This window comes from Neovison vison, chromosome 1, assembly GCF_020171115.1.
Source record: "Neovison vison isolate M4711 chromosome 1, ASM_NN_V1, whole genome shotgun sequence".
Classification (NCBI taxonomy): domain Eukaryota; kingdom Metazoa; phylum Chordata; class Mammalia; order Carnivora; family Mustelidae; genus Neogale; species Neogale vison.
Genome location: NC_058091.1, coordinates 280,239,670 through 280,263,286, shown reverse-complemented (window position 1 = coordinate 280,263,286; position 23,617 = coordinate 280,239,670).

Sequence of the window (23,617 nt, the reverse complement as noted above, 5' to 3'; positions counted from 1 at the left end):
GGGTAACAGTAAGCATTAAGCTAAAGGACAATAAGTGGAATTTAGAATTCTACCGTGGTTTTGCCACTGATAAAACATAAATTCTGTAATTATTTGATGACACAACAAAACTCCAATGACCTATTGTTAAATTATTAAATCTTTATGACCCAAGCAAGTACAAACCAAGATAGTCAATATTAATATTCAGAACATGGCAGATTAGACAATTCTTTGTCGTGAACAGCACATTATACACCAATGGAAAATATGAAATGTGGTGTATCCGATTACAGAGCTCAGTGCAAACATAACATATGCCATGCAATATGGTGTAACTAATTAAATAATTATTGATCTTCATCAGTGTTTGGCTTTGTATAATCCTAAATATGCTTGCAGCACAGTGCATCAAAAACAAAACAAAACAAAACAAAAAGACAAACCTGGAAGGAACTTAGCTGAGACAAATGGTGAAGAAGAGATCAGATAGCCAAGCAAATGGAAGTTAATTATTTTGCTTGAACATGCCACTGATTGTATCATTAGATGTCTAGCACACACAAACTTCCTCTTCACTGCTACTGACAAATAACAAATGAACAGCTCATTTCCTTTTAATCTGAAACCTTCTTTCTTGGCATGGGGATTAGAATAAGGAGGGCACAGGGAGAAGTGCTTTCCTCCTGATTTTTTTTTTTTTTTTTTATGGGAGTATGAGGTTATTTTAATGCTGGGCTCTGATTTTCTTTTTCCTGTGTATGAGACCAGGACGGTTCGTTTGGAGTAAGAGAGCAGAGAGTTTTCAAAGGCAGAACTAGATGAGAGTAATTTTAATTTCTGAGCATTTACCAGTGTGTGCTACTGAAAACAAAAGGTGTACTCTTTCACGTTACACAATGATGTGTACACATCCTGATGTGTACACCAATCCTGATGTCTACACATGTACAAAGATGTGTGGTGTCAACAGTAAGGGGTGCAGGAGAAGAAAAAAGGGAGGAGAGCATGTTGGAGACTGGGCAAAGTGGAGAGACAGGAGAGAGGAGAGAAATGGGACAGGGGCCAACTGGATGAGGTAGAAGGGAAATAAGAAGGATATAATGGCAAGAAGAGAGAAACTGGAGAGTGCAGGAAAGGAGCAGAGGCAAAGGAGAGACACCGAAAGACCCCACCACCAGGGCAAGCAAGCGTTTAACTGGGTACTTGACCTATGTTCTCAATCTATAAGGTGCTGATGGCTTAGAGGAACCCTACAGAGTGTTTCTAATTCAAGATTTCTGGGACCCTGTGGTTTTATGACTAAGAAATTCTACAGCCTATGATTTCTGTAACTGTCCAGTAGTATTGCTTTCCTTCCCCACCCTCCTTTTCTTCAATTAAAAAAAAAAAAAAGTATTTTCTTTTTTTTTTAAAGAGAGAAATTGCCAGTGCGAACAGGAGTTGGGGGTGAGGGGGGTGAGAGGTTAGGGGGAGGGGCAGAGGGAAAGGGAGAGAGAATCTTAAGCAGGATCCACACCCAGCGCGGAGCCCAATGCGGGGCTCCATCTCACCACAGTGCTGAGATCATGACCTGAGCGAATATCAAGAGGCTTAGCTTAACTGACTGAGCCACTCAGGCACCCCAGGATTTTCATTTTAAAGGGGGGGTTGCTAGGCAAAATGAAACTAACATTGCTTGCATAAAGGAACTCCTAAAAATTCAGGAGCACTCACACTGCAAAATCCTGCCACATGTTTTTGTTTGTTGCTTTGCTTTGCTCTCTTTTGCTCTGTTCAGCTTTCTCTTTTATACAGCGTGGAATCCAAGTAAGCCAGTTTCTCTACCTTCGTAATAAAGTTGACATTTGGACAGAGAATTGAGTGCCCTACGTATTGTCAGCTGTTTCGCAGTATCTGTGGTCTGTACCTACTAGATGCCACCGGCACTAGCCCCCAGGTCTGATAACTAAAAATGATTCCAGACCTTGCTAATGTCTCTGGGGAGCAAAAATTGTTGCCGACTGAAAACTACTGGTGCAAACCAAAGGGAAACCATACAGTCAGGACATACCAAGAGCAAAGATTAAGTAAATGAGAAATTTTTTGTATTTCATGGTGCATAGTACCCTCCAAGTAGTGCAGCAAAATTGAAAAAATCATGTCAAAAGATTAATTTGTAATAGCCCAAATCCATTAAAACGCAAACTTGGGTACTTACGGTGCATAAAGCTCCAGAATTCCATGTAGAAAGCAAATTTGAGGGTTTTTTGTTTTATTTTTTAAGGTTTATTTATTTGGGGGGAGGGAGGAGCAGAGGGAGAAGGAGAGAGAAACCTAAGCAGACTCTGCACTGAGCAAAGAGCCTCATGTAGGCTTGAGATCATGACCCTAAAATTGTGACCTGATCTGAAATCAAGAGTTAGACGCTTAACTGTCTGTGCCATCCAGGTGCCCCAGAAAGCATATCTGAGTTTTAAATAGTATCTAAAGCTGAAAGAGCAAATGAAGGAAAATGCAAGTGGGATTTAGAAAGAGAGAGACAGAGAGATTCCCCTTTTAGGTCAATGTCCACATGATTTGAATGTGTCACATTTTGAAACAGCTCATATGAATTTAGTAAACACATTATAGTCTGTCTTGAAAACCTTCCCAAAGAGGCTAAAAGCTACAGTTCGGTCAGTTTATACTCACATCAGTCCCTGAATAGAATCGCACAGCAGCAGGAAGCAAGATGGCGTTTGGTTACATGACTTTCTTCTGGTGAGGTGAAAATAAAATTCTCTGTGCTGACCTTACCTGAAATTGATGTTTCCTCAGAGCTACGCTAGAGGACAGAAGATTTAAATGACAGGACTTTGGCCTTCAAGGCTTTTCTGGGAATCATTCTGGTTAAGACCCTGTTTTTTTAGACACACCGAACACGTCTTGCCACCCAAACACTCAGCACTGCCTCATCACTGACCAGTGACTTCCTCTCACGTGGAGTGTTTCCCTGGAGCCGTTCTGTAGTTATGAGCGTTGCCTGGAGGGCTTGCTATAGAACAGACTGGTGGGCTCTAGCCCCGGAGTTTCTGACACAGGGGATCTGGGATGGGTCTGAAAATGTTCATTTCTAGCAAGTTCCCCTACAGTGCCGATGCTGCTTGGCTAGTCTGAGGCCCACATGGTGGAGCATATCTGCCTCAGTATTTCCCAAGATGAACCTCACACCAAGTGATTATTCCTTTCAGCCCATTTTTTAAAAATTGCTTAAGTGTTTGGTTGGCAATGCCTGTGTTACGTTTGCTTATATGTTGCCTTTCACTATTTCACTGATTTTTTTCATGATAAAAGCCTTGCCTCCTCCTATAGGAGATTTGCTTTGCCTTTCACTTATCACATAGTGCTGAGCACACAATAGATTCCTAATAAATGACTGCTGAATGTAGAATGAATGAAGACAATGTAAAGTATAAAGTCACAGTATATTTTATCCTTTTGATTTTTCTTCATCAAAAGTAGCTATGTTTTAGCTTGGCCTAATACCACCTCCATTTTCTTCCCACTTTAAATCTCTCCCCCCGCCCCCTGCATATAGACCTCATTTAGGAAGAACAGGAACACATATTATGGCTTACATACTTCAACATGAAAAGCATATAAAAGGACTTTATAGCCATACTTCTATTTTCATTATCTAAGTGTATTAGGAGAAGCAAACCTATTACATCTTCCTTTTGGGAAGCCAAAAACATCTGGAATTTATGTTATGAGAAAGAGCTTTGACAGACTTTATTTGACATGTACATCAACTGCAGAGAAAAAAAAAAAATCACCAGAGGAAATGTTAAACTAAGTTATGATGCTGTCCTGCCAATAGAAGATTTAAGGGGGCTGGTTGGCTGTGTCCTGAAGAGGCATTAAAATATGAAGGCACAAAATGGACAGCTGTTTCAGAGAGATCAACCCTGCATTATCCTAACTGATACATAAATGTGCAATATAATGTATAATTCTGGTGTGGGGCTCAGAAATGAGATAATTCTTAAGAGCAAGGCTCAAGTGATTTGTCACCAGACCCTTCGAAGCAACACTTTGTGTTACATTGCTGAACACTTTGCTTTTATTTAATGGGAGCTATATCATTTTTATTTGATTTCTTATTTATATTTCAGAATTCTTGAAAGGTTATTCTGCTATCAAAGGGAAACTATGTATATACTGCCAAGCCATTTCAGCTCATATATGTATAAATAAGAGATTTCCCCCTGCCCCTGACTTCTCAGGGTTCACTGAGAAATTTCACCTTTTGTACCATGATCCATAAGAGGGAATGGACATAATGTATCTGTCCTTTTCCCCTCTAGCTCCAGAATATATCTCCAGATGTCCTCTGAAACTGTAAGAAGGAAAAAAAAATCATTTTTTCACCTTTATTCTTATTTCTGCATAAGATAACCCATGCCACACACAAATTGAGCTTCGGATTCAGAAACATGACATAATATTTGAAATTAAGACTGTTTCAGAAAATCCATGGCACACAAGCGTTGTAAATGTCATATTTAGACACAGGGTTTTCTAAAAAATGTATGCTTTCAGCATCACAGTGGTTGGCAAGGAAGAAACCCAGAGGTGCTTGTTCCCAGCTTTCTTAGGTTCTCTTCTGCACCTGTCTTGTTAACCCTCTCTTTCTTCCCCTGGAAAGCCCATGCTGCCCTTCCCCCCAAAGACACAGTGAAACAGTTCCCACAAGGACAACATAGGTCCCTGGTGGCTGTGCTGTGAGGGCAGACGTTCTCATGACATAACACTTTCTCCTCCTTGAACAAAGCTGCAAGGGGCATTTTGCTATTGATGTATGCAAGTATAACCTCTTTAATGTCATTGAAGAGACCTGGGTCTCTTATTATACCCAATACTGTCTTCTCTTCTTATTATACTGAATATAAAAAATTCAGTCACAACCTTTAAAGCATGTATTAAAAGTTTACAATAGCCAAGACATGGAAATAACCTAAATGTTCATTGATGGAAGAATGGATAAAGAAAATGTGGTATTTACATACAATGGAATATTATTCAGCTCTAAAAAAGATAGAAACTGCACTTTCAATAACATGGATGTACCTGGTGAGTGACATTTGCTTAGTGAAATAAGCTAGACACAGAAGAACAAATACTACATGATTCCAGTTATATGAAGAATCTAAAATAGTTCCTAACTTATGGACGCAGAGAGTAAAATGGTGGTTGCCAAGAGTGGGGGGAGAGGTAAATAGGAGGTGTTGGTCAAAGTTTGTCAAGTTTCAGTTATACAAGATAAAAAAATTCTACATATCTAGTCTACAGCACAGTGCTTATTCTCAACAATATTATATTACATACGTAAAAATTTGCTAAGATGGTAGATCTTACATTAATTATTTTTAGCACACACATAAATGAAAGAAATAATGAGAGAGAGAAGAAACTTTTGGGGGTTATCAGTATATTTGTGGCATAAATTGTGGTGATGGTTTCATTGGAATATATACTTATCTCCAAACTCATCAAGTTGTGTACACTGAACACGTACAATTCTTTGTATGCCCATCAGACCTCTGTCAAGTGGGTTTTTTTTTATAAATAAAAGTTTACATTTTTACCAACACCTTGAACCACTCAAATTCAAGATGACATAATCGGGCAATTTATAAAATAATAATTATAGACTTTTCCCAATATATTAATTTATAATACGCAGTGAGTGACATGATGTGGTAATGGCAAACACACTTAATGTTATTATGAAGGGCATTGATTTCTTTCAATCAATTTTTTTAAAAGTGGCTTTTCTTTGGGAATATCTGTGTACCCTTTGGTAAAAATAAGGTCAAAAAATCTTAATCTGAGACCCTTCCTGAATGCGAGGCCACAGCTAAATGACGCCATGACCCACTTTGAATAGGTACTGTATACAAGATATTTTCCAAGCCATTTTGGAGAATTAGGCTTATTTCACAGATTTAAAACATCATGTCAACATGAAAGAAACTGAGTCCTAAAGATATCTAGATTTTATTTTTTAACCTAGTGTAATTTAAATGTGTTTAGCCCTTGTGCAAAAACAAAACAAAACAAAACAAACAAAAAACGAAGACCAAAAACCAAAAACCAAAAAATCAAACACCCCCCCACCCCCACAAAAAAACCACAGGTTGCGCTACTAGTTAGTGCAAGAGAATTTTCTGGCATTCAGTCCATATGTGCTATTCTGTCAGAGCAGCTGAACACCAGTGAATGTTACATTCAAACTCTGGATGAATGTTAGTTGCATCCAAGCAGATATTTTTCGCTGAAGAAACTTTAGGGTAACTAATTGTACTTAATTGTACAACGCACTCTGTAGTTAATATTGGATTAATACATCTCGTTTATATTTACCTTCACTTTCCATGTCCTAACCATTCCTAATATCTCTGTATGGCTAGTGGAGACTCTTTAATTGTCTCTCTGGACAACATGGGGCTAAAGTTATTTTTATCGGAAGCCTAATTCTAGAAATTCCAGCCAGTTTTGGTAGCTTCCTCATATTTATTCTTCTCAAATTCCCCTCAACTAGACGCTCCCTTTGCTGTTTGTAATGGGAGGCGTATATCTGACTTATGTTTCTTTTTCCGTACTATTCATCAAGCCCCTATGGTTTTAAACGTAAGTTCTCCACACCCTACCTTTCTCAATTTTCTTCTCGTTTCCTATCCCACTCTCTTTTGAAGGATTTACTTCTTTACACACTTCCAATGGTGCATTTCCTCTGTGAACTAGAGGTCTTACCCAGAGACACAGGATGTTTTTCCCTTCCCAGTGACTATTTCCCCTGAGCTCTCGGTAAACAGCCCCTCAGTATTCCTTTGCTCAATCACCCTTCTTCACATCCATGTGGTTTGGGGGGAGCTAATTTGACCTTTCGTCTAGTAGCAGACATGCACCCAACCTGGCCAGTGAGGGCGAGACCTAAGACTTCAGCTGCCACAGTTGCGAAAGAAAATCTCCCTCTCTACTGAGGTAGAAAGCAGAGCTGACGTGCCCAGCTTTTCAGTTATATTTGCCAAAACATACTCTCTTTTCTCCTCTCTTTCTCTCTTGCCATGTTGATTTACAAAAACCCACGATGGACCCATGATGTGGTAGGAAGTGGGATGCATACAAAGAAGTACCTTACAAGCTAGTTGTATAGGCGAGACCAATGCCCGGGACCCAGAAAGCAGCAAGCAACAGTATATATTTAAAACCGAAGTGTTAAGACACAGACCATAAATATACTAAGTCTGGAGAAGGCAAAGAGCGTCAGGGTGATGCTGACTGGAGGTAACTTTGGATAAGAGGTGTTAATTAAACTGGAATTTGAGGAATATGCAGAATTTTGATAGGTGTAGAGGAGGGGGGAAGCTCCCTCACTGGATACCGAGGAGACCTTCTGCCTGCAAAGAGGTTTGTGTTGGAAAGTGCTCTGTGATAACGTTAGCTATGTCTTGTGACACGAAACCATGAAAAGTCTTTAAGATAAGGAGAGGATTTTATATTAGAGTATGAAGATGGAAGCAATTCTAGTTCAGTAAGCAAGGAATGATGTGCTGAAAGCAGTGATTTAAGGTTGCTGAGTCCTCAAAGCTGGTGTGCATCAAACTGCCTTAAATATATATTTTTTAATATTTTATTTATTTATCTGACAGACAGAGATCACAAGTAGGCAGAGAGGCAGGCAGAGAGAAACAGAGAAGGGGAAGAAAACTCCCTGCTGAGCAGAGAGCCCAATGCGGGGCTCCATCCCAGGACCCTGGGACCATGACCTGAGCCGAAGGCAGAGGCTTTAACCCACTGAGCCACCCAGGCACTCCTGACTTAAATATTTGATAAAAATACAAATATAGATTAACTTCACAATCATATTGAGCATTAGGCTTTTTCTATGTTTTTTTGCACGTCACAATTTCATTCCATCTCTTCATCACATGATACTCCCTTTGCCTCATTTTCATCTTAATGTGCATTCTGAGATTTGCTATTAAAAATAGCCATGGTCCCCATCCTGTATGTGAGTCAGTTTACTCCTCTGTGAAATGGGCTGGAAGTGTGAGTGAGGGGCCAGCAGGAGGCCTACATTGATTTACAAATGGAGGCAATTCTACATGGAAATGGGTGGGAAGGAGTGTGACCCCGAAGCTTGGTGTCCTTCCCTTCTCCAATGAAACTGCATGATTGAGCCACACAAATATCAAACCTCTTCTCATTGTCTTCCTTTGTCCTCTTGTGGACCTCACTGAAGTGTTGAACTACGCATGCGTCATGCAGATGTGTGCAGTTTGCTTCCTTGCTAAAGGCAAGTGGCCAAAGGAACAGTGGGAGGCTGAAGCCCAGCTCCTTACGTATTCTCTGGTAGGATTGCTCAGAAGTGTTCCAGGGTGCACCTTGACTGCACCAGAGTTGATGTATCCAGCTACATCTGTTCAGTTATCTCCCACCAAAATGATTAGGAGGAGGAATGCCCAACAGAAGAAAAATACAGAGGATGGACCTTCTGCAACAGAGCTAACGGCTATCAACATAGACAATATGTCGGAAAGAGAATTCAGGCTAACAATTATTGAGGCAATAGCTAGGTTGGAGAAAGCCATGGATGACCAAACAGAATTGATTAGGGCCGAACTGAAAGCGACCAGACAGGATGTTCACAATGTTAGGGAATGTATCCACCCAGGGGAATGGGTGCTATTTTCTACTCACAAGGCAGGAGGCACCCGAGGAGGAATCTATCTTGGGAAGGCTACCCTTTCATAATCTGCCTGCTTTCAAGGGGCGATCTTTTAAAAATTGATTTTAAAAAAAAATGAAGGGTACCTGGGTGGCTCAGTTGGTTAAACATCTGCCTTTGGCTCAAGTCATGATCTCGGGGTCATGGGATTGAGCCCCAACTTGGGCTTGCTGCTCAGCAGGGAATCTGTTTCTCCCTCTCCCTCTACCCCTCCTCTGTTAGTCCCTCCCCAATAAAGGAATAAAATCTTTAAAAAAATGATTAAAAAAGAACTCTGACTACATACTCTTAAAAACACTTCTACCTTTTTCTCTCCAAAGCTTTTCTTGTCTGCTTCTGTCTCTCTGACCATTCCCCTACATTCTTTTCTGACTATTCTTTAGTCTTATAACACAGAGATAATGCCTGACCTGAAATTAAGAGTCGGATGCTTAACTGAATAAACCACCCAGGCATCTTTATTTATTTATTTTTATTTCAAGAATAAGATTTCTTTCAACACCTTTTGTTTTACTTATGCACTCTTCCTAGCAAGTCAGAGGCAGTATCTCCTGTCACCTCTTCTGTATCTTGGAATATTAAACCATCACCAAGATACAGTAAGAGACAGATATTATTATAGTTGCAGGAAATATCTAGCAAATGTCTGAGTAACCCAACCATTTTCTCTTTGTTTTTTGCATTTAATTTTTTTTTTTTACACCAAATTTTATGTTTTCTTCCCTCACAATGTCTTTGGGGTCTTTCTTTTTTACTGTCATTGCCCTGGTTAAGGGCACTTCAACCTGGATCAATCTAAAAGGTTCTCACTTTATCCTCATGTTCATTTTCTTCCAATTTATTCTGAAATCAACTATCAGATAAATCTAAAATAGTGTGTTTAACCATTATATTCCTACTCATTAAATAATGAGAATCCCAAGTAACAATAGGTAATGCTCTCACTTCTTGGCTTGGCATTCAAGGTCTACACAAAAAACTCTGCAGATTTGTCTTCTACTTCTTGCTAATTTTTGACAGTAGTCCTCAAACCCAGACAAATTTACATGGTTCCATCTCAGTGCCGCTGTTCAGATGTCTTTTCTTTTCTGGTTCTACACATTCTAACTCCATTCCTTCTAGCATAAGTTTTCAATGTAACCAGCAAACTTTCTAACATCCTCTTTGTATACTGCATTGTGAAAAATTCAATGGTGATAGGCAAAATTTGTGCCTAAAAGAGACTTGTGACTCACAATTTATAGCAGGAGACAGAATACTGTGTAGAACTCTGTAGTGTGAAGAGCACACACTAATATTATAGGGAGAAAGTGACATGCTCAATACATGCCTTTACCTAAGCTTTAGGAAAACAAGATGAGAAGAGACTATTTTTGATCAAGGGTTTTGTGAAGGGTTTTACAGAAAAAGGGCCTTGGGAGTTGGGTTGACAGGTGGCTAAGATACCAATATATTGGAGTTTTGTAAATATATACTCCAATATATTGGAGTATGAGCACTCTGGGATAAAGGAATAGCCAAGAGTTCAGGACAAAGGAGTATAACATGTATGTATGTGGTGGGTGGGGAGAAGAGATCTGACATTAAGGCTGGGGAATTAGAAGGAGCAGTGCATTTTGCTTTGTGGTCAGGGGGACACTTTGATAAGTTCTGAGCCATGGACTAACACCATAGAATCTGTTGTTAATAAAAATAACCCTGGCTGCAATAGATCACAGGTGGCTTTGAGAGGAAAAGAAACTAAAGCTGAGTGATGAAATGGGAAGTTCTTGTCCTAATCTATCCCAATGGTGATCAAGTCCTGAATTAGGGAAACCAGTGAAACTGGCAAGGTAGGATAAATGGGAAAGGCATTTTTGTAATAGATTCTATAAGCTTAGAAAGAGATAGGTATGGGGCATTCGGGAGGAACATTGAATTATTCGATACAATTTCCTGGGGCACTTAATATGTGTCAGGAGCTCTATTGTGGGCTAGAAATAAAAAAAGAAAATCGTACTCCAAAAGAAAAACTTCACAATCTAGTGAAGTATAGAAATATAAACAAATAAGTACCACACAAAGTAATTAAGATCGATCTATCTATCTTCTGTCTATCATCTGTCTATCATGTATCATCTTTCTCAGGGAATGGAGATATGAACGAGATGACTTACTAACATGCCATTTAAACTGGTGCTTGAAAGATAAGTAGAAATTTGATAAATAATATGGGGTAGATGAGATATTGAGGCATAAAGCACATGGTGTGTTTTGAGAGCCACTGGGGAGGGCAGCAGAGACACCTGGTCAGAGGTAAGAAGGAAAATTAGCTTCATTGTGCTCAACATTTCAATTTGTTCTGAAGGTGATAATAAAACAGAAAAGGGTTTAAAATGATGTCTGTGTTTAGAAAAGTAACATTGAGCTGAAGATGAACTGGGGGTAAAGATCGAAGGCAGGCAATTCAGAAGGGAGCTGTTGCAATAATTCAGGTTAGAGATAATGAAGCTCTGGACTTGGGCAGCAGCAGAGGGAAAGAAAATGGAAGATTAAACGTTGATGTAGTTGGTGGAAACTGGATAAAAAGCACAGCTGAATGTAGAAAGAGGTTAGAAGGTGACTGTGAGGATTTCAGTATGGATGATTGAGCTGATGCTGCTGCCATTAACTGACAAAGAAAATACAGCCTGAGGAACAGGATTTATGCAAGAAAGGGTAAGAGATAATAATAATAACTAATATTTACTGAGCATTTACGCACTCGGTTCATGGTAGTACTTTATGTGAGTTAACTCTTCAACCCTCACACTAGAGAAAGAGAATAGGGATTCTCATTAGCTCTGTAACACAGATGAAGACATGAAGGCACAGGGAGCTTACATAACTTTTCCAAAGTTGCACAGCCAGTCAGAAGCAGATCCAGAATTTGAACCCAGACAGTCTGGCTCAAGAAAGTGCATTCTTAATTTTATGTTGCCTACTTTTGCATTGAATTTTGGACAAAGGGAGTTTTCTGGATTGATAGAGAGTTGAAAGTGTGGGAGAGAAATCGACGGTAGAGCTGCAAGAATGTCGAGTAATAGGTGGAATGAAAGTTGAATGGCAGAGGAAGAAGGCTGAGGAGGAACCTTAGGAAAGGTTTCTCATCAGTGCTTGGAAGTGGTCTGTGAGTCCAGGCAAGAGGTCGGTGCAATAGAGACATAGGTAGGGAGGAAGGGGAGAGCGTGGCGTTGCAGAACAGAAGTGCTGCCGGTAAGAAAGTTGTGTTTACAACACGAAGACCAAGATGACAAAGGACTAAAAAAAGTCATGATACTTGGCATTTGAGGATGAGTTCATATCTTTCAAGAAGGTAGTTCCAGATAAGTGTTCTGGAGAGAAGCTGGAGATCAATAGGCTGGCTTACACTTTGCAGGTGCAGAAGGAAGGTGGTAAGCACAGACTTTGCTTTTTTAAAAATTATGGTTAAAAAAAAAAAGTAACATGTGAACTGCCCTCAATTTCTTAAGTATACAGTATTGTTAACTATAAGTATAATATTGTACAGCCGTTCTCTAAAACTTTTTCATATTGCATAACTGAGCCTTTATACACATTGAACAAGAAGAAGAAAAGGTAGGTAAGTACCTGGGGAGGATTGGGAGTTAAGGGAAGGTTTTACTTTTGTTTTTAAGTGTTTGGGATATAAATAATGTAGTAGGTCCCCAAGGAACAGCAAACAATGAACTAGACAATGTAAAAAATAAAATAGCTTTCTGGATTGTAGATATTGGCTCTAATGTACAAATGGACATTCTTGTTTTTTATAAAAGGGTCGACACATGTTGTTATGAAAGAACAGGAATTGAGGGGTTGTTGGACAGACTCTATTCTTTTTCAGTTAACTTAATTAATGTCAGAAGGATCATACAAATGTATGATATTAAACCTGTCTCAGGCCTTTGTTACGTCATCGATGGAGTTTGCTTAGACCACTTCCCATTGGTGGAGCTCATCATCTTTCTCAGGATTCTGAGAGATGTTTTGATTCCCTTGTACTGAGACTCCATTTGGTTTTTCCTTCTATTATTGGTCTTCGTGCCTGTGATCTGTAGCCCCATTCCCTCCCCCATCCCTGATGGGACAGAGTAGCTTCATCCGCCTCTGGTCTTGTTTTCTGCATTAAGGGAAAGTGATCAGATAGAAATAACCTATGAAGATGACTAAAAAGTATATGTGGGATGATCTCAATCTCCCAAGGGAGGTAGGAGGTGAGGTCATTTGCCCACATTGAGTGAAAGGAGTGATCATAAGGGTTACAGGGGAATGAAGGAAATTTGGAATAATTTGGAAAATTCACTGTGAATAAGAGGATTTCCTAATAGTCTTGAGGAGCCGATGAGATTAGGTATCATAAATTTGTAGTGGAGCCAACTGGCAGTTTCTTGACTTTTTCCAGTATTATTTGGCAGTGGGATGACAAAAGCAGAGAAAACAGATGGTTTGATTTGTCCAGCCCTGGGGATTGGCAGGACAGCTGCAGAGGAAGTTTGAGATGAGTTAAAGGATCCTTGGTTACTAGTGAGAGATAAGAATGGAGGAGAAATGGTTGACCATGGTGTTCAGGGTAGTCAGAAAAACAAATGGACCAGCTAAAGCCAGAAGCTGGCTGGGGAACAAGGGAAAGGAGTGAGGAGAAGTGTATAGAGACAAAACAAGAGTCTAAAGGACAAAGAACAGGGTTAGTAGTTGTGGGGAGGAGTAGAAATGGTCAAGGGCCGGGGTATAACTCTCAGACTGGTTAGCTTCAGCATCTGGGAGCCTGATGGTAGAAGAGAAAATGTCCCAGCGATGGTAAGATGTAGCATATGGCTTCCATAGTGGAATAAAGCGAAAGGTCATGTTAGTGGAAAAGGTAGAGGAAATGAAGGTCTAGGAGGTTGAAAAAGTTATCAGCTACAAAGTTGAGACTAGCTACAGGGTGACTTAGAGATGAAATCTGGGACATAAGTATGACATTACTTATAGGTTAGAAAATGAACAATGTGAGAGATTAGATTAGATTAGATTAGATTAGAAAGGTCTGGCATTAAAATTATTATCAACCTGGATTTGCATGTTTAAGTCATGGTGAGCCATGTATTTGTCATGTAGAAGATGGAGGATAGAAGAAAAAGACAAAGAGCTTGTTTAAATTTAATTTTTTGGTATAAAAATATTTAAAGTAAAACAAAACCCCCACTAATATGTGTATTACATGTAACACTACTAAAAAGCAGCCATTGCTTCTTTTTTTCTGAATAATCTAATGTTAAAGATAAATGTAAAGAAGATTTTTTGTGATATCTGAAGAAAGATTCTTGGTCATATTCATGTCCTAAGCCCCCCAGATCTATTATTGACTTGTTATTCATTAAATTATATTTCTGGACCATGGACATTATTTTTAAAATTCTGGGACTAAAAAATAAAGCTCCATATTTAACACAAGGTTTTGCAGCCACACGACCAACACATTTTATGAATAATTCTGTTTTCTCTTTCAATTCTCTTCCTAAGATGACTCTGCAACATGGAAAGAATTATTAGGCATCAGTTTTGTAACACTCAGAATGACTGGAAATGATCACCTAGTTGTCATGGTGACATGGTTGGATGAGGTCATCCACTTTCTCATTCAGTCAACAATACCATACCTCACCACAGCCCCCAGTGAGAACTGCAGCTTTGCTAACTGCCAAATGGAAAGACCTGCTAAGTTATCAAATCCTTTCTTAGCCAATGCAAGATTAGTCTTATTTACACATTCCTGAGTGTTTCACCCATCATGCTTTTAAACGACTTAAGTCACTTGGCTCCAGCTGCTTGGACTATACTGTCTCAGCCTCTGGTTCTTCTCTGATCATCTCTGAGGGAATACTTCAAGATTCTGCTCAATTTTCTCTTATTATGATTCACTTCAGTCAGCAAGGACCCATTTTAAATGGCTACACCTTAGTAAAGAAATGTTAGGGAATAATTTGGGGGTTGATGTGACTATGTTATTAACTGATTTATGGTGAGTAGGGATTTCTGGTCATTGGTCATAGTAGATTGGTTTGGCTAGGTCATAGTTGATTGGTTTGGCTAGATCTCTGATATGGTTTTGACCCAAATTGTGTACACTAAAAGATCCATTTAAAATAGCTCTGGCTTTCAGATAGTTCCCCTAGTTGTCTCCACTTAACTTGCTTCCAATTCAATTCTCAAAGTCATATTTCTGTTTCACCTTCATGCTTGAAAATGAGCTCTTCCTGCTCTGACCAATCTTTCAATGTCCATGTTTTAATCATCAAATTATTGCAAATCTCTAATGCACTTAGTTTGCTGGTATATCCCCGCAGATCACTATTTCTTATTCATACTATAATCCAGGATTATAATTCCTATAAATCAGGAAACCATTGTGCATTACCTTCCCCCTACCTTCTTGGGCTGGGAAAAGTACCTTTCTTAGGTACTTCTATAATATTCAGGTTTTATTCTGTCAATGTACTGGCATGTTGTATTATAATTATTTATTCATATCTTAATTTCTACTACTGGATTTTGAGCTTCTTAAAGGTAGATCAAGTCTTCATTCTTTATTCTTCTTTACATTTCTAGTATTTAAGCATAGACTAGACAGTCAGATCATAAATACTGACTGAAATAATGTACAAAAATTTTTGCAAAATCTAGGATTTTTTTTACCATGCAGTCAATGCATTTGGATCCTTATCCACTTCATATGCAATAATTAGTAAAGCAATAATTAGTAAAACAATGAATTTGTTTTGATTAGGAAAAAAGCAAGGCAAGATGGAATCAGGTGTTGCTTATTGTTGTACCTCTATGAGTAAATAGACTGGTTTCCTTTACTATCTTTATAAATGTAAATACCATGGTGATAGTGGTGCTGAGGGAGACAGAGAATCAACTCAAGGTGAATGTATATTTTTCTTATTAGATTCTGAAGCCCAGTTTTACCCGGGAGAGTTGGTTGGACCACTTGTAAGACAAAAGGACTTCTGTTGCCCATTTAGGATCAAGAATTAGACTAGATAGCACACCTGTGTTACTTGCAGCATCATTCACAGTAGCCAAAAGGTGAAAGGAACCTGAATGTCCAATGGATGAATGAATAAAGAAAATACATACATACAACAACATATTATTCAGCCTCTAATAAAGAAGAAATCCTGTCTCTTGCTACAGTATGGATGAAACTGGAAGACATTTACTAAGTGAAATACAGCAGTCACAAAGACAAATACTACATGATTCCACTTATATGAGTATATAAGGTAGTCACAGTCACTGAAACAGAAAATGGAATGGTGATTGCTGGAGGCTGAGGGGAAGGAGAAATGGGGAGTTGTTGTTCAATTGATATAGAATTTCAGTTTTGCAGAACGAAGAAGTTCTAGAGACTCATTGTCCAACAATATAGATATAATTAACATTACTGAACCATATGCTTAAAAATGGTTGAGGTGGTAAATTTGTATGTGTTTTTTACAATTAAAGATAAAATAAAAAAAAATAAAGAGTAAAATAGTATCAAAGAAAAAAAAAAACCTAGACTAGATGCTGGCAAGGTAAGTACTTATGACCTTATGTCTCCAAATCCCCTTATCTGACCACATCCTAATTGGTTCTGTGATTCTAAAGGTCTAATGTTGACAAGAGGCCCAGAAGGGTGAATGGTGAATGCAAGACAAGAAATTTTCCTGCTTCTACACTAATAGCCGAATTGATCTATCATTATTTTGCACGAATATTCTATCATGGGCCTCACACTGGTGCCTGTAAGATTCAAGGGTCCAGTGCCCTCTCTCAAAAGTGTGAGGTGGTTTAAGAGGAAGTCCATCCCCTGCACCAGCTGCATAGAGTAGCCACAGATGATCATAAAGAAGTTGAACAAGTGACATGTTAAGGAATGTAAATTTCATACTGTGGATAATGTAAGCTTCTGATAGCCTTCTAGCGTAAAGCGAAATGATCAATATGTGAGTTAATGCAATCCCTCTGTTGGAGCGGTGCCAGCGATGCGAAGGTAAAAGAGACTGTTTAATATGGAGAGAGCATTCAAATGCACTGGGGTTCTTTGGCTTTGCTGACTGGGTAATCGTTGGAACACCAGAGTTAATGTCATGATGGGGGTAAAATGACAAGCCTAGTGGCAGAAGAAGTGAATGGAAGTTGAGAAATTGGAAAGAGGGAGTATAACAGGTGTCTTGGGACCAAGAGATGAGGTTTAGTGGATTTTTTTTCCTCCTAGGATTGAAGAGACTTCAGCATGGTTAGGCTTAGGGCACAGAGTTAACAGGGAAGGAGAATTATAAGATGCAGAAAACAGAGGGATAACTGACAGATGGAGTTACCAAAGCTACGGTGAAGATCCGGAGCCAGAAAGAGGAATTAACATTTGAAAAGAGAGGAAACCTCTATTATTAGAAGAGCAAGGATAAATGTGACATACTGGGCTTTAAGATTTCTGAGGCTTGGGGCACCTGGGTGGCTCAGTCAGTTAAGCATCTGACTCTTGGTTTTGGCTCAGGTCATCTTCTCAGGGTGGTGGGTTGGAGCCCCATGTTTTCTGTGCTTGGTGGAGGAGTTGGCTTGAGTTTTCCCTGCCCTCCCTCCCCCATATCTCCCTTCCCCTACTTGTGCTCCCTCTCTCTTTCTCTCTTGGTTAACAAAAAAAAAAAAAAAAAAGATTTCTGAGGCAATGCCAATTGCCCTTCTAGAGTCACAAAATGACAGCTTAGTGTCAACTTTTCATAAGCATTATTGTGCTGAATTTTGACTGAGTTAATTTGGATTAATAATTTTCTAGCCAAGGAGAAAAACTCAAGGTTATTACTAAGGGGAGCTATAGATGTTTCTTAACTTTACTGGAAAATATGACAAGTAAGACATAGAGATTTTCCAAAAATGTCCCACTTTGGGTTGAGCATAATGACTCCTGGTCAGATGACCTGGCCTCTCAGAGAATCACTAGCCTTGAGCTCAGGTCAGTCCAAGGAAATCCGGTGAAGGACATGTCTAATGAAAAATAAATTGTTTAAATAATGCAAGAATGTGGCTTGGACTGAAATTCAAATCATTTTTTTTATTAGATGACTTCCCAATGATCTCTTTACAGGGAGATGGGAAGGTTGGAAATCTTTTTTAAATGTTTTTGAAGTTATTTCATGATGATTCAGATTCTATTTCTGTTCAGAGTACTAAGATTATTTATAATCTTATAACTGCTTTTTCCCTTTAGCTATTTTTATACCACTACAAAAGAACTCCTTCAAAATGGTAAATTGCTGACACCCTCTTCATCTTGGCGTGACTATTCCTCCTCATTTCATTATTTTTATTATGTAAATAACTGTATCATAAAATTCTCAATGCAAGCTCCAACTGAGATGTGAAGGGCAAGTATTCCCAAGAAATACAATCTCTTTAAGAGGCATTGCTTTAAAGAGAACACTAAGACCCATTGTGAGCACAACATACAGCCATAAAATGATTAAAATGTCCCTGGTAATAAAATTTTGCTCCTAAGTTACTGACAACAGATCAGTATCTTTTAAGCATCAACCACTACCTGTTACTGTGGGGGTTGGGGATGGGAACGTAGACTGTTATTTGCTCTAAGGCAGAGTAGATAAATTCCTGAGTATAGAGGAAGATAATTGATGTAGTTTTCCATTGTAAAATATAATACTTTCTCCAAAAACATCTAATTCTTTACATATACTTTGACAATTTTCCCGCATCATCATTGGGCATTTAATGTTAAGATATTTTGTCAATAAATGATCCTTTGACATTCTCTTTTTCCTCAAGATAATTTCTTTTTGATCAGGAAGACTAAACTGTCTGAACTGAAATATGTATGAATATGAAATATATATGCATATATAATTAAAATGCTAATTTTTTGTTAGATGGTCATTGCAACAGCTGGAAATAATTCTGGGAAGTGTGAAGACAAAAATAATCATCTGAATTCATGTTGTCCAGATGCTAATTCATTGATTACATTTTTATTCAGTAAATACCTATCGAGCATCTACTATGCCCAGGGTATTAATGGCTGATTCTGGGGATAAAACAGTGAGTAAAAAGTGTGTTAGCTACAATTGTAAGAATAGCACTACTTACTATTTGGGCTGACAACTTTCCAGATATCCTTTTGTGGGGATGGTTATGTGCGAGCGTGTGCTCATATCTTAAACACATAAACACACACATTGATATCTTATATAAAGACCTAACTTTTAACTCACTGCCGATAGCTTTCTTTCTTAGGGAACAATAAGTTGTGACCATTATAATTTTCAGTAGATGTAAAGACTCATTTTCTATTTTTTTTTTAAGATTTTATTTATTTATTTGACAGACAGAGATCACAAGTAGGCAGAGAGGCAGGCAGAGAGAGAGAGGAGGAAGCAGGCTCCCTGCTGAGCCGAGAGCCCGATGGGGGGCTCGATCCCAGGACCCTGGGATCATGACCTGAGCCGAAGGCAGAGGCTTTAATCCACTGAGCCACCCAGGCGCCCCAAGACTCACCTTCTATAACGATATAGTCATTTGTTGACAGACTGTTTTAGGGTGGGTTCCCTGGTAAACAGAGTCCAAGGCAGAGATTTCTTGCGCAGGAAGTTTATAGAGGAGTGGTTTTGTGAACATCTGTGTCAGAATGAGGGAGACGTCCTTGTCCCAGGAAAGAGTTGAACTGCAATTCAAATTCTCCCAGTTTCAATCAAGGTCTCATTCAATCACAAAAGGCACTCAGGGGCCGGCATGGTCTTTCAGGGATGTTCCCCAACCGAGGCTGGGCGTTTGTATGCCCACAACAGCCAGTCCTTGGATGAGGAGGTATCCACAGTGAAGGGGCATACTTTTGAGTTGAGCATCTCCTGTAACCAAGGGCAATTACAGAAGAGGGATATTTTTGTAAATTGTCAGTAAGCAGCTTTCTTTGCAACTGGGGAAACACTAAGTGGCTTGGTCTTGAGGGATCTGAGCAGTGTGCCATAGTTATCTACTGAAATAGATACACTGTACCTGAAAGATTATTTATTTGTTTGTTTGTTTGTTTGCCAGAAAGAGAGAGAGCACAAACAGCGGGAGCAGCAGGCACCAGGAAAGGGAGAAGCAGGCTCCCTGCTGAGCAGAGATTTTTTTTTTTTTTCCCACTTGGGGCTTGATCCCAGGGCCCAGATCATGACCTGAGCTGAAGGTAGATTCCCAACTCACTAAGCAACCCAGGCGCCCTGATACACTATAAACCAAATCACAAAACAACATCTAGGTTGTTTTTTATTTTTTTTTTAAAGACTATTTTTTTGAGCACTCAAGGAAGTTTTAGGTTTACAATAAAATTCAGAGGGAAATACAGAGTTTCCCCAAAATTCCCACCTCTTACCCCTCAACATGCATAGTCTCCCCATTATCAATATCATTTATCAGGATAGTGCATCTTTCACCAAGGATGAGCCTACACTGTCACATCATAATCACCCAGAGTGCATGGTTTGGCTTGGTTCACCTCAGGGTTCGCTCTTGGTGTTGCATATTCTCTGGATTTGGACAAACATATATTGACAAATATCCATCATTATAATAGACATAATATTTTCACTGCCCTAAAAAACTTCTGTGCTCTTTCTATTCATTTCCTGCCACACCTGTGCCCCTAGAAACTACTGATCTTTTTATTGTCCCTATAGTTTTACCTTTTCCAGAATGTCACAGAGTCAGAATCATATAGATTGTAGCTTTTTTAGATTGGCTTCTTTCATTTTGTAATACACATTTTAAGATTCATCCATTTTCTTCATGGCTTGGTAACTCACTTCTTTTTGATGCTGAGTAATATTCTGTTGCCTGGATTTACCACCATTTATTTATCCATTCATCTACTAAAGAACATCTTGACTGCTTCCGAGTTTGGGCAATTATGAATAAATATGAAAATAAATTGCTGCTTGAACATCTGTGTGCAAATTTCTGTACGGATAGAAGTATCAAATTCTTTGGGTAAATATTAAGGAATGCAATTGTTGGATTAGATGGTAAGTGTATGTTTAGTCTTGTAAGAAATTGTCAAACTGTCTTCCAAAGTACCCGCATCATTTTGCATTCCCATCATTGATGTTTGAGCGCTCTTATTGTTCCACATCATGCCATCATTAAATGGTGTCAGTGTTTTGGATTTTGAACATTCTAATAGATTTGTAGTGATATATCATTGTTGTTTGAATTTGCATTTCCCTGATGACTTATTATGGAACATCTTTTCATATGCTTTTTTGCCATCTCTCTATCTTCTTTGATGAGGGTCTTTTAAGGTCTTTGGAGGATTTTTAAATCACATTGTTTGTTTTCTTATTGTTGAGTTTTAAGAGTTCTTTGGATATCTGTCCTTTATCAGTTCACCTTTTGGAAATGTTTTTCCCTAGTCTATGGCTTGTCCTCTAATTCTCTTGATACTGCCTTTTGTAGAGCAAACATTTTTAATTTTAAGGAATTCTAGTATCAGTTATTTCTTGCATGAATCTCATCTTTGGTATTATATCTAAAAAGGCACCATCCTGCTCAAGGTCATCTAGGTTTTCTCTTGTTACCTTCTAGGAATTTTACAGTTTTGATTTTACATTTAGGTTTATAATCCATTTTGAATTACATTTTTGTGGAAGGTGCAAGGTCTGTGTCTAGATTTATTTTTTTTGGATGTGGGTTTTCCTTTGTTCCAGGACCATTTGTTGAAGACACTATCTTTGCTCAATGGTATTGCCTTTGCTCTTGTTAAAGATCACTTGCCTATATTTATAGGGGTCTATGTCTCTGCTCTGAACTGATTTATTTGTCTGTTCTTTTGCCAATACCACATGGCCTTGATTACTGTTGCATTAAAGTAAGTCTTGAAGTCAGATAGTGTCAGTCCTCCAATTTTGATCTTTTCTTTCAATATCGTGTTGGCTATTCTAGCTGTTTTGCTTTTGCATATAAACTTTAGAATTAGTTTGTTGATATCTATAAAATAACTTGCTGGGGTTTTGATTGGGAATATATTGAAACTATAGACTCAGTTGGGAAGAACTGATATCTTGAAATTTTGGGTCTTTTTATCCATGAACACAGAATATCTCTCCATTTATTTATTTTCTTCTTTGATTTCATTCATTAGAGTTTTGAAGTTTTCCTCATATAGATCTTGTATGTATTTTGTGAGATTTATATCTAAATATCTCTTTTTTGGGATACTAATGTAAATGGTTTTTTTTGTTTCTTTAGAGTGGAAACAGAGGTTATTAAAGATATATATATAGAGAGAGAGAGATGGACAGAGCATTCAGAAGACTCTGAAAGGAAAAGATCATGAGTATCCTCTTTGCTTGGGGCCTGGAGTTTTTATCTGGTGATTGTGTTCTAGTGCAGGTGTCCTCTTATGCAGCCAGGAACTTGTCAGAACAAAGATAGGGTCCAGGTGCCCCTCATAAATCATTTGTTACCCAAAGTCAGGGGTCTTGGCATCAGGGTGTTTGGAGTCAGTGGTTTTGGAGAATATTTATGATGACTCCACGTGGTCACCCCTTAGGTGTTTTCCCATTGTGCTTTTTATTTCAAATTCTACTTTATTGTTTGTATATAGGCAATAAATTGACCTTTGTACATTAACCTTGTATCCTATAACCTTGCTATATGCACTTATTAATTAAATGATTTGGGGGAGGATCAATTCTTTCAGATTTTCTACATAGACAATCACGTCATCTGTGAACAAAGACAGCTTTAGGTGTCCTTTCCAATATGTATAACTTTTATTCCCTTTTCATGCCTATTGAATTAGCCATGAATTCCGGAGTAATATTGAAAAGTAGTGGTGAGGGGCACCTGGGTGGCTCAGTGGGTTAAAGCCTCTGCCTTCGGCTCAGGTCATGATCCCGGGGTTCTGGGATTGAGCCCCACGTCGGGCTCTCAGTTCAGCAGGGAGCCTGTTTCCCTTCCTCTCTCTCTGCCTGCCTCACTGCCTACTTGTGATCTCTGTCTGTCAAATAAAAATAAAATATTAAAAAAAAAAAAAAGAAAAGTAGTGGTGAGAGACGACATCCTTATCTTGTTTCTGATCTTAGTGGAAAAGCTTTAAATTTTTTGTCATCAAATATAATACAAGCTGGAAGCCTTTTTTTTTTTTTGTATGTAGTGTTTCTCAAGTCTTGAGAAAATTCCCTTCCATTCCCAGCTTTATTGAGAGCTTTTATCATGAGTGAATTTTGAATTTTGTCAAATGATTTTTCTGCATCTTTTGATATGATCATGCAATTGATATGTTGATATGATGGGTTACATTAACTGATTTTGAATGCTGAACTTGTTTTGCATATGTGAGGCAAGTCACATTTGGTCATGGTGTATAATTTTTTTTATCCTTTTTTGGAATCAATTTGCTAATATTTTTTTGAGGATTGTTGCATTTATTCATGAGATACATTGGTCTGGAGTTTTCTCTCTTTTTTAAAATAATTTAATTTTTTTTTAGAGAGGAGAGAAGGAGAAGGAGAGAGAGAGAGGAATTGAGGGGTGGGGAGAAGGGAAAAGGAGAGAGAATATTAAGCAGGTTTCACACCCAACACAGAGCCCAATGCGGGGCTTGATTTTATGATTCTGAGATCATTACTTGAGCTGAAATGAAGAGTTGGATGCTTTACCAATTGAGCTCTTCAGGCACCCTAGAGATTTCTTTTTTTGTAAGGTTTTGTCTTGTTTTGGTTTTGGAGCAGTGCTGGCCTAATTGAATGAATTACATGCATATAACTTTTCAGAGACCCCAAACTTACCTACAAATGGTGTACTGTTGACCAGAGGACTTACTAATAACATAAACTGTTGATGAAC